This window comes from Pelodiscus sinensis, chromosome 4 (assembly GCF_049634645.1).
Source record: "Pelodiscus sinensis isolate JC-2024 chromosome 4, ASM4963464v1, whole genome shotgun sequence".
Classification (NCBI taxonomy): Eukaryota; Metazoa; Chordata; order Testudines; family Trionychidae; genus Pelodiscus; species Pelodiscus sinensis.
The window spans coordinates 25388055-25401221 of record NC_134714.1 but is presented as its reverse complement, the minus strand read 5'-3'; positions in this window follow the sequence as shown (position 1 = coordinate 25401221).

Here is a 13167-nt window from a genome sequence, read left to right as displayed (position 1 = left end):
AGAACAGTTAGCGTTATTCAATCCAATTAAAAATGTTGTGGTGATAGGACAGTAACTCTACAGAAAACAAAAGGTCCTGGTGATAAAGTTGTGCTCCTTAATAAAGACCATTGAGTCAATTAATGTTTACTTAAATACTTGTCATTTGAAAAAGGGGCTAAGAAAGTGATCAACATAACCAAAAGCTTGTGACACCAATTTGCATCCAGTTCTAAGTGCATGTTTTATTTATTTTCAATCAGGACCAATCAGGAAAGAAAATAATCAATGAAGTCACAGTCATGAGTGGTATTCGGCCATCTGGGGGCCCCAGTATCTCTCAGCCTGCATCGGAGGCAAGGGAAAAAAAATTTCAAGAGCACAGAGGAGCTCCATATGGTTGAGATCAAAGGTGTTGCTGGGTGCATGGTTCTGCTTTATTGCCAGGCACTGCTGTTAATTAGAAAACAAGATCAGAGGCAGTATTAAAATCCAATTAAATTGATATGAACAGATTGCCAAGTGATGTTCACTAATGTATAATTGAGCACCATGCAAATTTCGGTGGCTGCCTTTTGTTTTTTCCCCTCTCACTCTGGAATGAATGATGAAGCTATGAAGTTTCTCCTCGTTGTAAAAGATAAACAAGTTAATGCACTGATCTAGGGGGTATTGCTTCAGTGATTGATGAAAATGAGAGTGGAATATTAAAGTGCGACTTTTGGGGGCTTCTTTTATAATTTTATTTTCGTTGTCAGTCTTTTCTTTTTTTTTTATCATTATTGTTGTTGTATCCAAGAACATGTGCCGATACCACAGCATTCCATCATTTCTGATACAGCGAAAGTTCTTTTATAGATAGAGATTTGATTTAAACAATTACAAAACCATGAATATTTCAACTGACAGGCCTGCTATTGCTGGAAATTAACTTTTTCCAAGAACTATATGGACTGTATACCGCATATCTTTGTTTAAAAGCCTCAGCTTCTATTAAATTTAATTACTTCCCTATGCAGCTTTATATTGAGGGTGACTTCAAAACGAGGGTAGCAGCTATTAAATTTAATTACATTCCCCTGCGGCTAGCATAGTAAAGGTGCCTGGTTAAGGTGCAGCTACTAAATGAGGGTAGCTTCTAAATAAAGATATACAATATTTATACTGTATATATTTCTCCTACTCTCTATTTAATATATTTGTAGTGTGTCTATGTTTCTGTGAAATTTTCAGTACAGGTGCATAGTTAAAATTATTAAATGCTAAATGAAGAGAGCTTCTGAACACAGATATATTCTATTTAAACTGTATTTATCTAGTTGCCTATTTCTACCTCAATAGATAACCCTAAAGGTTTTAAATCCTAAAGATTTTGTGTCATAATGCACCTATTGTTCAGAAATCATAGTATCTTTTTTGAAAGGACTAATCTTTTAGACTCTAAAGTTCATCAAAATCTTACAGAAAGTCTAAAATTACTTTGGAAAATGCATCTCTATACATAACCTCTAATCACAGGTAACTGCAATCCCACAAATAAGTAGAAACTCACACCTTTATTGTATCCAAATAATTAATATTGCGGTATTTTGGCTAATCAATTATTTGCTAATTGAAGGTACATTGAGCTGATTTTCACATGTGACTAGGTAAAAAGTTCATAAAAGACCATGTCTGATGTACTGTTTAGAGGGTTCTTATGGAATTTTAGGAAACAGTTTAAATTCTCTTAAAAGGAGAACATGTGTCTAACCAAATGTCATTCTTACATCTGAACACTTAAACTGAAATGTAATCTATTGTTAAATGTACGCTTGTTTGGGGATGTGAAATTGTTTTGTTTATCAATACTCATCAGTAGAGTGAGAACAACACAAGGAATGTTACAGCTGTAGGCAGAAGAAAACATAGGTATTTATGAAACAGATTTTTCATTCTCTGCTGTGAGGTTTCCATTTTAGATGAACACCACAGCATGTTAAACAGACTCAAAATGCTGTCAATTCAATCCATACCAATAGGTCACTTACAATTTTGTATCATATATCCACATAAGCAACACAATAGATTAGTGGTGGTTTTGTGTAGCATCTTTCATAATAAAGGTAATTTAAAGCCCTTTACTAAGTAGTGCTAAATAATAAAACACCGGAAATTCTGGTACAGAGTAGGCAAATGGAAAAGCCATTAACAACAGCTCCAATACAGCCTTATATACTAACCCTTATATACTAAGGGCCCTATCCTGCAGCCATTCAGATCCCTGGCACCCATGCCATTCATGATAATGCTAACAGGATGATAGCAGTTTTTCAAAAAACAACCTTCTGGGAGTTGGACACTATTTGGTTTTAATATACAAATGGCTTTTTATATGCAAATGAGGGTGAGCCTCACAAGAATAAAAAATATGTTTACTCAAAATTGTGTTACTTAAATTGTGTCCAGATAAAGAAATGAAAGCTGGTAGAAATGTGTTGCTTATTTTTCAACTGCAACAAATTTTAAAAAATGCTTGCTTTATTTTTATACTCACAAACATCCCACTCTCCCTACCTCTAATATCATCAATTCACAGACACTTACCTTCCTTCCGCCCCCCCCCCCCCCCCGCATCCCCCTCCTGTTCTGCAGTGTGATTTGTCCTTTTCATATTTGTTCATTTTTTTAATTGTATCCTTTGGTATATATGGTTGTGACTACTTTCTTCCACTATTTGATCTGAGGAAGTGGGTCTGGCCCACGAAAGCTCATCATCTAATAAACCATCTTGTTAGTCTTTAAAGTTCTACATTGTCCTGCATTTTGCTTCAGCTACCCCAGACTAACACGGCTACATTTCTATCACTATGCTTTATTTTGTTTTGCTTTCAGTTCCCAGGGCTGTTTCTCTCTCTCTCCTCACTTTTCCAGGGGGAGAATGAAAAAAGGAGGAGGAAGGAATTGGGGGAGAGAAAAAAAGAAAATAAAGAAGAAGAAACTATAGAAGGTAAAGAAGTGTGAAATTTGATCTAAAATATACTTGTTTTACAGAAGAGGAAAATTAAGCTACAGGGCTTTTTAGTTGATATCTAATCAATAATTTTTTCAAGTACCTATAAATGATTGTATAAATCTAAGTCCTGATTCAAAATACATTACTATCTGTCCCAACAAGGCTCAATAACATGCCAATTGTCATATTTGTAACTCAAGAAAAGTACAGCGCCTTCTGAAGATGCCTTTCATCTGTTCTAAGTCTTTGGGGAAAACACTGGTTATCATATGTTTGTACAGCTTCTCACACAATGGGACCCAGATCCTGTACTGGGGCACGTAGGTGCTACTATAATAAAAACAAATAATAAAAATAGTCACATAATGGAAAATAAAGCAAAAATATGCTAGTCAGCATTGTTCTGAACATATTAATCCACAGTTATCCAATAGTGACATGTGAGATAGCACTATACACACCTATAACACCAAAAGAAGATGGCTGTTACAAATGTGACTAGATTCTGCAGTATCTCAGATACCACACACTACATGTTAAAATATATGCAAATGTTGACTTTTTGATAGTGACCACTGAATTTGATTAGCACTATAAAACTGGGAATAGAGAGCTGATTTCATGCACAAGCTGAGAGTGGGATAAAAGCAATATTCATAAGCAAAGCAGCATGATAGTTTTTCTAATTTTCTTGCCTCTAGGAAAAGCAAGTAGATATTCTATTGAATGAAGGCATGACTCACAGTCCCCTGAAATTAATGGGAATCTTTCTATTGATTTCAATGGACTTTGGATCAGTCTCTAAATGTTCGTTTCCTAACAGCAGTTTCTACAGCCAGCATGACTCATTTTACTTTTGCATGGAAGTACCTGTCTAGACTTGATTTCACTTTTCTGTTCACAAAATCAGCATCAGCCACTAGCTCCTTGGCAACATTTAGCACTACTGTACCTTCTCCCATATCTACAGGCAAACATACAGACTACCTTTAAAAGGAAATGAAGTTCATTTCTTCATAGCTAGTCAACATTATAATTGGTGTAGCTATGTATCAGCTCTTTCTCACTTCCTTAGCACAGCCCTTCCCTTTGAATTCTAAGCTTCATTATCTCCCCAATTTTACATATTGAATGACATGGATAATTTAATATTGCACTGTCAGGGACTCTGTAAAGTTTGCTTTTGAGAAAAGAAGGCTAACTGTGGATATTCAGAGCCTAGGCAGCTATCAGCAGAGTTCAAAATTGGTTGTGGTTGTGCAGCCAGAGGCACTCTGGTAACTAATAGCAATTTTTAAATCATTAGTTTTTGACTGTTAGGCCAGTAGAAAGTGTAAAATCATGGCCCAAAATCTAAGACAGAGGCCCCCAGGCCCAGCTTTTTTGTTAGGATTACAGTTTTACTTACCTAAGCCAGTGTTATGTTATTACAATTTCTAAGCTGTGGAAAGCCTGATACAGCTCGGATAGTAACAAAAAAATGACCTAAGCTTAGCATGGCATCAATCACAAAAGTTGCCTGGAAGAACTTGAATTATAAAATCATATTATAAGGGCAAGCCACCCATGCTCACCATAGTCAGTACTTTATGATCCAAAGGCTTTGGTCCAATTTTAACCCACAACATTAGTTTGGAAATTGAAATACGGTATGAGTATGACATGGCTTTCTCTTCTGAGGCCAAACTGCTCAGTTAAATACCTGACAGGTTGTGTGTCTTTCTATAAGGATGTTGTAAAATGTTCAGCTACAAGATAAACTAGTTCCAAAGAGCTGGCCTTATATGCTATGGGAATAATTTCACATCTTGAACTGAAAGTTTCAACATGTGTAAAAAGATCTTAGCAGGCAGATTTGCTTTGGGGGAAATTTGATGAATATTGTGCTGCAGAAATAAACATCAAATGGAAATTTCCTTAGTCTTCTGTTTTAAGAACACTTTGAACAAACGTCTTCAAACACTGGATTGGCTATCAGTAAATGGAGTGTCATATTTAGCTGGCAATTTCTATGACATACAGATCCTTGCATCCGAATGATCTAGAACAACACACATATTTGCATTTGTTTGGCTGGTAGTCAGCAAAATGCCAGGATATTGAAGGGTTGATTTTAGTAGGCCTGAAAAAAAAGTTTTGTGTTATAGGAACCAGATTACAACCCTCACTCATATTGAAATAAATTAGGGTATAAGCAGAATAAAGATACTACTCAACATGAGAAATGCTATAAAAATCTGGCCCAAGGAACAAACTCTGGAACAGAGTGTGAGTTTATGCATAGCGTGAGTTTATATATCAAATATAGGTTAAAGTGTACATGTGGCTGTGGCTGTGTCTTTGTGTATGTTCACTATAGCTGTGTCTACATTGGCATCCCTTTCCAGAAAAGGGATGCTAATGAGACACATCACAATTGCAAATCCGCGGGGGATGTAAATATCCCCCGCGACATTTGCATTTACATGGCTGCTGCTTTTTTCCGGCTTGGGGATAAGCCGGAGAAAAGCGCCAGTCTAGACGTGATTCTCCGGAAAATAAACCCTTTTCTGGAGGATCTTTTATTCCTACTTGAAAGATCCTCTGGAAAAGAGTTTATTTTCCGGAGAATCACGTCTAGACTGGCGCTTTTCTCCGGCTTATCCCCAAGCTGGAAAAAAGCGGCAGCCATGTAAATGCAAATGTCGCGGGGGATATAAATATCCCCCGCAGCTTTGCAATTGCGATGTGTCTCATTAGCATCCCTTTTCCAGAAAGGGATGACAATGTAGACACAGCCTGGGGGCTACGTCTACACTGGCCCCTTTTCCGGAAGGGGCATGTTAATTTCAGAGATCGCAATAGGGAAATCCGCGGGGGATTTAAATATCCCCCGCGGCATTTAAATAAAAATGTCCGCCGCTTTTTTCCGGCTTTTAGAAAAGCCGGAAAAGAGCATCTACACTGGCCCCGATCCTCCGGAAAAAGCGCCCTTTTCCGGAGGATCTTATTCCTACTTCGAAATTAACATGCCCCTTCCGGAAAAGGGGCCAGTGTAGACGTAGCCCCTATGTGTGTATGTATGCCCACTTCTATGTGTGCAGCAGATCTCAAAGTTATGAATGGAAGTTGTTTGTAATACTGAAATGTTCATAATTCTGAACAAAATATTATGGTTGCTCTTTCAAAAGTTTATACCTGAACATTGACTTAATACACATTGACTTTAAAAACTGATAATGCAAAAGAAAAATGCTGCTTTTACCCAACTTAATTAAAATGAAACATGCACTGAAATAGTTTCCTTCCCTTGTCAAATCTTTTTCTATAAACTTTTTCTTTATGTTTTTGTAGTTTATATTTAACACATGGCTGTATGTATTGGTTTTTTGGCAGGCGCTGGTCTCTGTCACTGCCTAATTGTATACTTCTGGTTCCAAATAAGATGTGAGGCTGACCGCTCAGTTCTTAACTCTGATGTTCCTAATACTAAGGTTCTAATGTTTATAAACCCAAATGGGCAGAAATGCAAAGGGAAATTAAGTAAACTGGAAAAATGAAATAATCATGAAACTGTGTAAGCAGCAATGATTATGCAAAAGATTAAAATCAATAACTAAGGAAGGAGTATAATGAAAAGAAAGACAATTAACCACTTGTATTTATGTAACCTATAATAATACAAAGCCAGTTTTTCTTCAGTTGTCCCCTTTGTCAGGATTGCATCCGACTCTCCATAGAGTTAAATTGGAATTGGACTAGGCCCATTCAGACTAAATACAAAGGTCTAATTTTGTTCCCTTCTATCATTTTCACATACCATATGCAAATCTCAGTTATACTTTAAAAAGTTGCCAGTTGGGTGACATTTGATTTAGTCCTTAAAAGTACAGTATTTGTCTCATCCTGATAAGTTTAATTACCATTGAAATAAATGAGACTGCTTAAAAAATTAAACTGGAGAACAGCAAAGCTGTACTTTGATCAAAGTTAAGAACACAAGACATATTGGAATGTGTAAAATGCAAAGGTGAGAGAATGTGAGACTATATTCTAATGGTTGAATCAGGGGCTAATAAATATAATACAAGAATAAATTATGTTAATCTTAAAGGTGATTGGAGTAAAAGATACCTATTTAAAGGATCTGAGCTATTTTTGGTTGGAATGAGTTATTTACTATCATAATACAGGAAATCCACAACTTATGAACAGGTTGTGTTCCAAAAGTTCATTTGTACATTGGTTGTTTGGAACTTAGAACACATTTTCCCCATAGAAACAATGTTCTGAATGATGGTTAGGATCCCAGACTAGCCCACAAAAGCCTGTTTAGCCCATAATGTAGCTAAAATATTGTATATTTGCAATGAGAAATAGTAGAAACCTTTTTATTTAATACTTAATGCTGGTGCTTGAGAAAAGGCAGGTTTCATTAGAGCAAATATAGGTGGAGATTCTGAAGGGGATTTTTGTGTATCACCCCCTGGGCTCCATGCCCACTCTGGCCCCCAGGAATCCTCCAGATGCCTCCAGTCCCTGTGCACCAGGAGGCAGCAAATGGCATAAGGACAGGCCAGAGGACTCTGGAGGAGTATGGGGTGGCTGTATAGTCGCTGGCTGGAGAGAAGCAGTGGCTTCCCCTTCAAAGCACTGCTTCTCTCCAGATGCCAAATGCGTGACTGCTCCCTTTTCCTCCTGGGTCCTCCTGCCCACACTCACACCGCTGGCTGCCACCTATGCCTTGTGCCTGCTCCCATAGGCTACAGGTGAGCTTTTGTTTGTATGTGCAGATGTTTGTAACTGGTGGAATGCCTGGAATAATAATAATTACATAATACTCAGTGTCATAGAAGGTCCAGATATCCTGATCAGAATCCAGGTCCTATCATTCTGAGCTCTGTTGTATGTACAGAGTTGGACACAGTCCCTGCACTGTAGGTCTTCTAATTGAAGAAGATACAAACGGTGGAGGAGAAGGATGCTGTCAAATGTATGCAATATTATTTACATATACAAATTTGCTTTATATATAATATGGTTTAATGTAGATGTAAATAAAAAGTAATATACAGTACATATACTGATAAAGTGTGATTTTCCAAAGTATTGAGTTAATTCTCCTCTTATTGACTTCAATGAGAACAGAGAAAGCTCAACACTCAACTGCTTTGAAAATCGCACACATAATACAATACAATAGAGTAGAACAAAATAATATCCTACATAGTATTTATAGCATAGTATTATAAAGTATTATATAGAGAGCATAGTATATACATAGCATAGTATTTCTGGTATAGTCTCATATGTATACCATACATACCAATATACTAATTTTTTTGGTATAGAAAACAAAAGGCAGGAATGCATTTTCAGGTACTCATGGTGATAGTCATCCAAAACTAATGAAATGAGATTCCTGTATTCGATTTCAGATTCAATTGTTACCCTGTGATCAACTATCTCCTGTATTGCTGTCCCAAAGTATGGTGTATCCTTGCAGCTTTTTGTTCCTGGTACAATTTAACAATTTTGGCTGGTAAAAAAAATGAAACAAAACTTGTAAATATTGCATCAAATATTAACATTTACTGTGTGGAAATAATGCAATCTTATTACTGAGCGAAAGAGATGTGACTTCTGCCACTACTATCCCTCTTTCCTCCAGGGCTGCTCATTAACACCTATCTAAGGGTGGTAGAGGCTGAGGAAGCTTTCACCAACATTAACTACTGCTCACAAATCTGCTCAGAAATCCACCATTTATCATGGAACACTCACTTTCTTTAGCTGCCTTCTGTTTTTGCCCCTTAGCTACTCTCCATGGTATGTTGAGATAGGCAATCTCCTAGCTTTGACCTCTGCTGCTTCCAACCAACCACATGACCAAACCTGCTGAGTTCTAACTCACCCCATATTAGATGTACCTTGGAGAATGACCTTGATCCAATATGGGGGTGAATTCTATGCCCTAGTTTTTGATCTCCCTTTGTCTTAGGCTAGAATTTGCAAAGGAACCTAAAGAAGTTAAAAATGCAATTTCCTACAGTTTCAATGGAATTCAGGTGCCTAACAGCCTCATGCTCCTTTGAAAATACTGGCCTCATCACCTTATAGAAGCAAGATTTGATCCAGCACTTGTTGGCATCAGTGGAAAGATGCCATTCAATTCAGCAAGGACTGGGTCAGATCCCAAGTGCCCAGGAAAACAGCAACCAATGATCAAATGCTCTTGCTTAAATGAAAACATTTTAGCTGCTTAAAGGATAAATAAAAATGAAACAGAACAAATTACTGGAAAGTGTGGAGGGCATCTTCTTTATCTGTAGCTTCAAAAAGTTCCCAATGTTATTCTTAGCAGTTGTATAATAAATTATTGACTTTTTCCATAATGTTACGTTCTGTTACAATGTTGTTTACCCCTCCAGTTATCTGCCTTGAAAGTGTCTGAATCTGCTTATTGAAAATTAAATATAAATATCTATGTATTTTATATATTTATTAACAAACACACACACGTGAACAGTACATTTGCACTGTTGCCTGGGAACCAAAAGCCTATTTTTAGTTAATATCAGGTGATTTTAATTTACTTGAATTGCCTCACCTCTCCATATTTTAAAGAGCATACACAGAGGCACCTGCGTGCTTCCAGCATTTGATGTATCATTAAATATGCCTTCTTACATTTGGCACAGAAACCCTGATAAAGTTTCACCTTTTAACGAAATAAATGACTCAATTAACAAGATGAAAAACAGCAGTGTGGTGGCAGACCCTCTTGGAGGCAAAAAAAAAAAAGGATAAAAAAGAATTATCCCAGCAGGGTGTTAATTCAGGGAGCGCCACAACACACAGCGGGTACCTGATTTGACTGACAGCCACCCAGCAAAGCTGACAGATTTGTCAGCTTGCTGACCGCTGGCTTGAGTCCCTCACACCACCCTAGGAATAAATTGTTGCTCAAGAATGGCTGGGCAAGCAGTCACTTGTCTCTGTTAATCTAATTGATTTTTTTAAAGTTGTTTTTATTTTTATCTCTTGCTATGTAAAAATGCTCTTTCTGGGAGCAGCAAATTTGTTGGCATCCATGCACAGCTAACTTCCTCCCAGTGACACAATGCCACAATAAGTGTTTTTAAGGAATGTGTAGATATGATGGCTGAACCAAATTCTCTCAGCTACATTCATGTAGCCCCATTGATTTAGATGGGGCCATATGAAAGCGAGGTGGGCAGAATTAGGCCCACTGATTGGAAAAATGATCTTGCACTGGGACTGGATATCTGGGTTCCCAACCCTGCCACAGACTCTGTGTACTAGAACCAGCTCTGATGAGAATATTTATCATTGATCTGGAAAAGCAGGTGAACAACAAAGAGGCAAAGTTTGCAGACAATACAAAATTATTCCAATTAATTTTGTCCAAAGCAGATTGCAGAGAGTTAAGGAAGCTGACAAAACTGGATGACTGAACACCAAAAGAGGAGAAGAAATTCAAAACTGAAAAGTGCAAGGAAAAGCACATGGGACAAAATAATCCCAACTACACATATACAATCTGTATACCCTAAATTAGCTGTTACCACCCAAGGAAGAGATCTGGGGCCACTATGAATAGTTCTTTGAAAACTTCCACTCAATGCGCAGCAGCAGTCAAAAAGCTAACTGTATGCTAGTAACTATTAGGAAAGGGATAGAAAACAAAAGAGAAAATATTTCAATGCCAGTATGTAGATGTATGATTCTCTCATACTTTGAACATTGTCTATTTCTGTTCTCCCCATTTCTAAAAGGATACTGTGAAACTGGAAAAGCTTCAGAGAAGGGCAACAAAAATTATTAGTGGTATGGGACATCTTCCATGTAAGAAGAGATTAAAAAGACTAGGACTGTTCATGTTAGAAAAGAGATGACTTAGATTGTGTCTAGATTACATCCCTTTTCTCAAAAAAGTGATGTAAATTAGACACTTCGAAATTGCACATGAAGCGGTATTTAAATTTCCCACACTTCATTGCATAATGGTGTCCGCTTTTTTTTGAAATGGGGCTTTTCAAAAGAAAAATAGCCATTTAGATGGGGATTGATCGAAAATAAAACCCTTTTTCAAAAGATCCTGTACTCCTCATTTCATTTAGAAAAAAAAGTGGCTGCCATTATTCAAATGAAGCACAGGAAATTTAAATCCTGGCTTCATTTGCAATTTCGAAGTGTCTAAGTTACATCCCTTTTTCGAGAAAAGGAATGTAGTCTAGACACAGCCTAAGAGGAAATATGATAATGGTTTAGAAAATCATGAATGGTGGAGGAAATGCCATTTACTATTGCACACAATCCAAAACACAGCGGTCACCCAATCAAATGAAGAGGCAGCAGGTTTACTGCAAACAAAATGTTGTAATTTTCATAAACAAACACGTTCCCAGGGGATGTTGTGAATGCTAAAACTATAATGGGTTGAAAAGAGAGTGGATAAATTAATGGAGTTGAGGTCCACCAAAGATGGTTTGGGTCACTGCATTTGGGGTGACCCTAAACCTCTAACTACCAAAAGGTAGGAGTGGAAGGAAAGGGTGGATTGCTCCATGATTCCCCTATTCTGCACATTTCCTTGAAACTCTAGTATGGGCCATTGTTGAAGACAGGATACTAGCAAAATTGATGCTGGTCTGATTCAGTATGGCAGCTCTTACGTTCCCTGTATGATTTTGGCTGAGTTATTTACTCCCTCTGAGCCTCAATTCATCACCCATAGAATGGAGACAGCACTACTTTCCTTCTCTTGCCTTTTACTCTATTAGATTATAAATCTTAAGGTTTGGGACTAGAGCTAGGCTTTTATTTTATTTTTATTTTTTTTGGCAAACAATTTGTTATGAATGACTATTGGGCCAAGGAAAATAATGAGAATGATGATAGCCTGCAGCCTCCAGGCACTAATGTTGACACTGTGGGGCAAGAGCTGGGCAGAAGTAGGACCACTATGACTACTACTCCTGGAGAGGACTCCATGTAGTGCTCCATAAAGCTGCTTTGGAAATGAGCTGTCCTGGGAGCAGGGCCGGACCAAGCCATTCCGGCACCCTGGGAAGACAGTTTAATTGCGCCCCGGGTTGGGGGAGGGCACATGTTCAGCCCCGCACCTGCCCGGTGCGTGGGGAAGGGTGCGTGGAGCTGGCGGCGGCAGGACACACATGCCCTGTCCGGCCCAGCTTGGCTACTGCTGCTGGCGCGCAGCCCGGGGCCACCTTATGCGGGCTGAGCCTGGCCATGCAGGGCCCCGCGGCCATGGGGGGAATGTCACTGCTGGCCGACACTGCAGGGGTTTAATGTGGCCCTCACCCCGGGTGGCCGCTGCAGGGAGGCCGCTGGGAGCTGCTGCAGCCCGCAATCCGGGAGCTGGGCGCGCAGCGCCTGATGGCAGCTGTAAGGGGCGCTGTGCGCCCCTTACAGCTGCCATCAGGCACCCCCCATAGATTGGCATCCTGGGCAGCTTCCTGGCTAGCCCATGCCTTAATCCGGCCCTGCCTGGGAGATAAGCTTCATGGCCCTTTTCACCATTCACCCTGACCTGGACATCAAGAGAAGCAAGCCAGAAAATCCATTGTTCACCCAGTTGCACCCTGGTATTACCTCTTACAATGTGAGACCTTGATCTCACTTGGGGACTCTAACTTCTATCATAACACACAGAGGCATTGGTACTATTTGTAGCAAATGCTGTAGTGGGCATGTAATGATTTTAACTACACAGGTGTCTATCTGGAACTACTTAATTGACATTGGTGTCTGATCACAATATGGAGGTTGGGAACTGTGAAAATCGCAGCAATGACCGAAAAATGGCAGTTTACACAATTTGTCACTAAGAGCCCAGTTCTAGCATCCTTAAATACTACCAGTATACTGACCTCCAGTAGCCATGGATAACCTAACTGTTGAACTTCTGGATAACAAATTGTCATTGTAGGCCTTCACTGATATTCAGCATTTGGTATTCTCATGCGTTGCAGATTTAGATCTTTAATGTTTGACAAATTGAAATCTCCTATTGTCCCACAACTGTTGTCACTGGCCATAGGGCCCAATTCCACTCCCTGTTACACCACAGTAAAGTTCCATCACCTACAGTACCAGCACCACAGATTTTTATATTAACTGTAGTCATCAGCACGTGTTTGATCTGTATGTCCTCATCAAAGGGGACT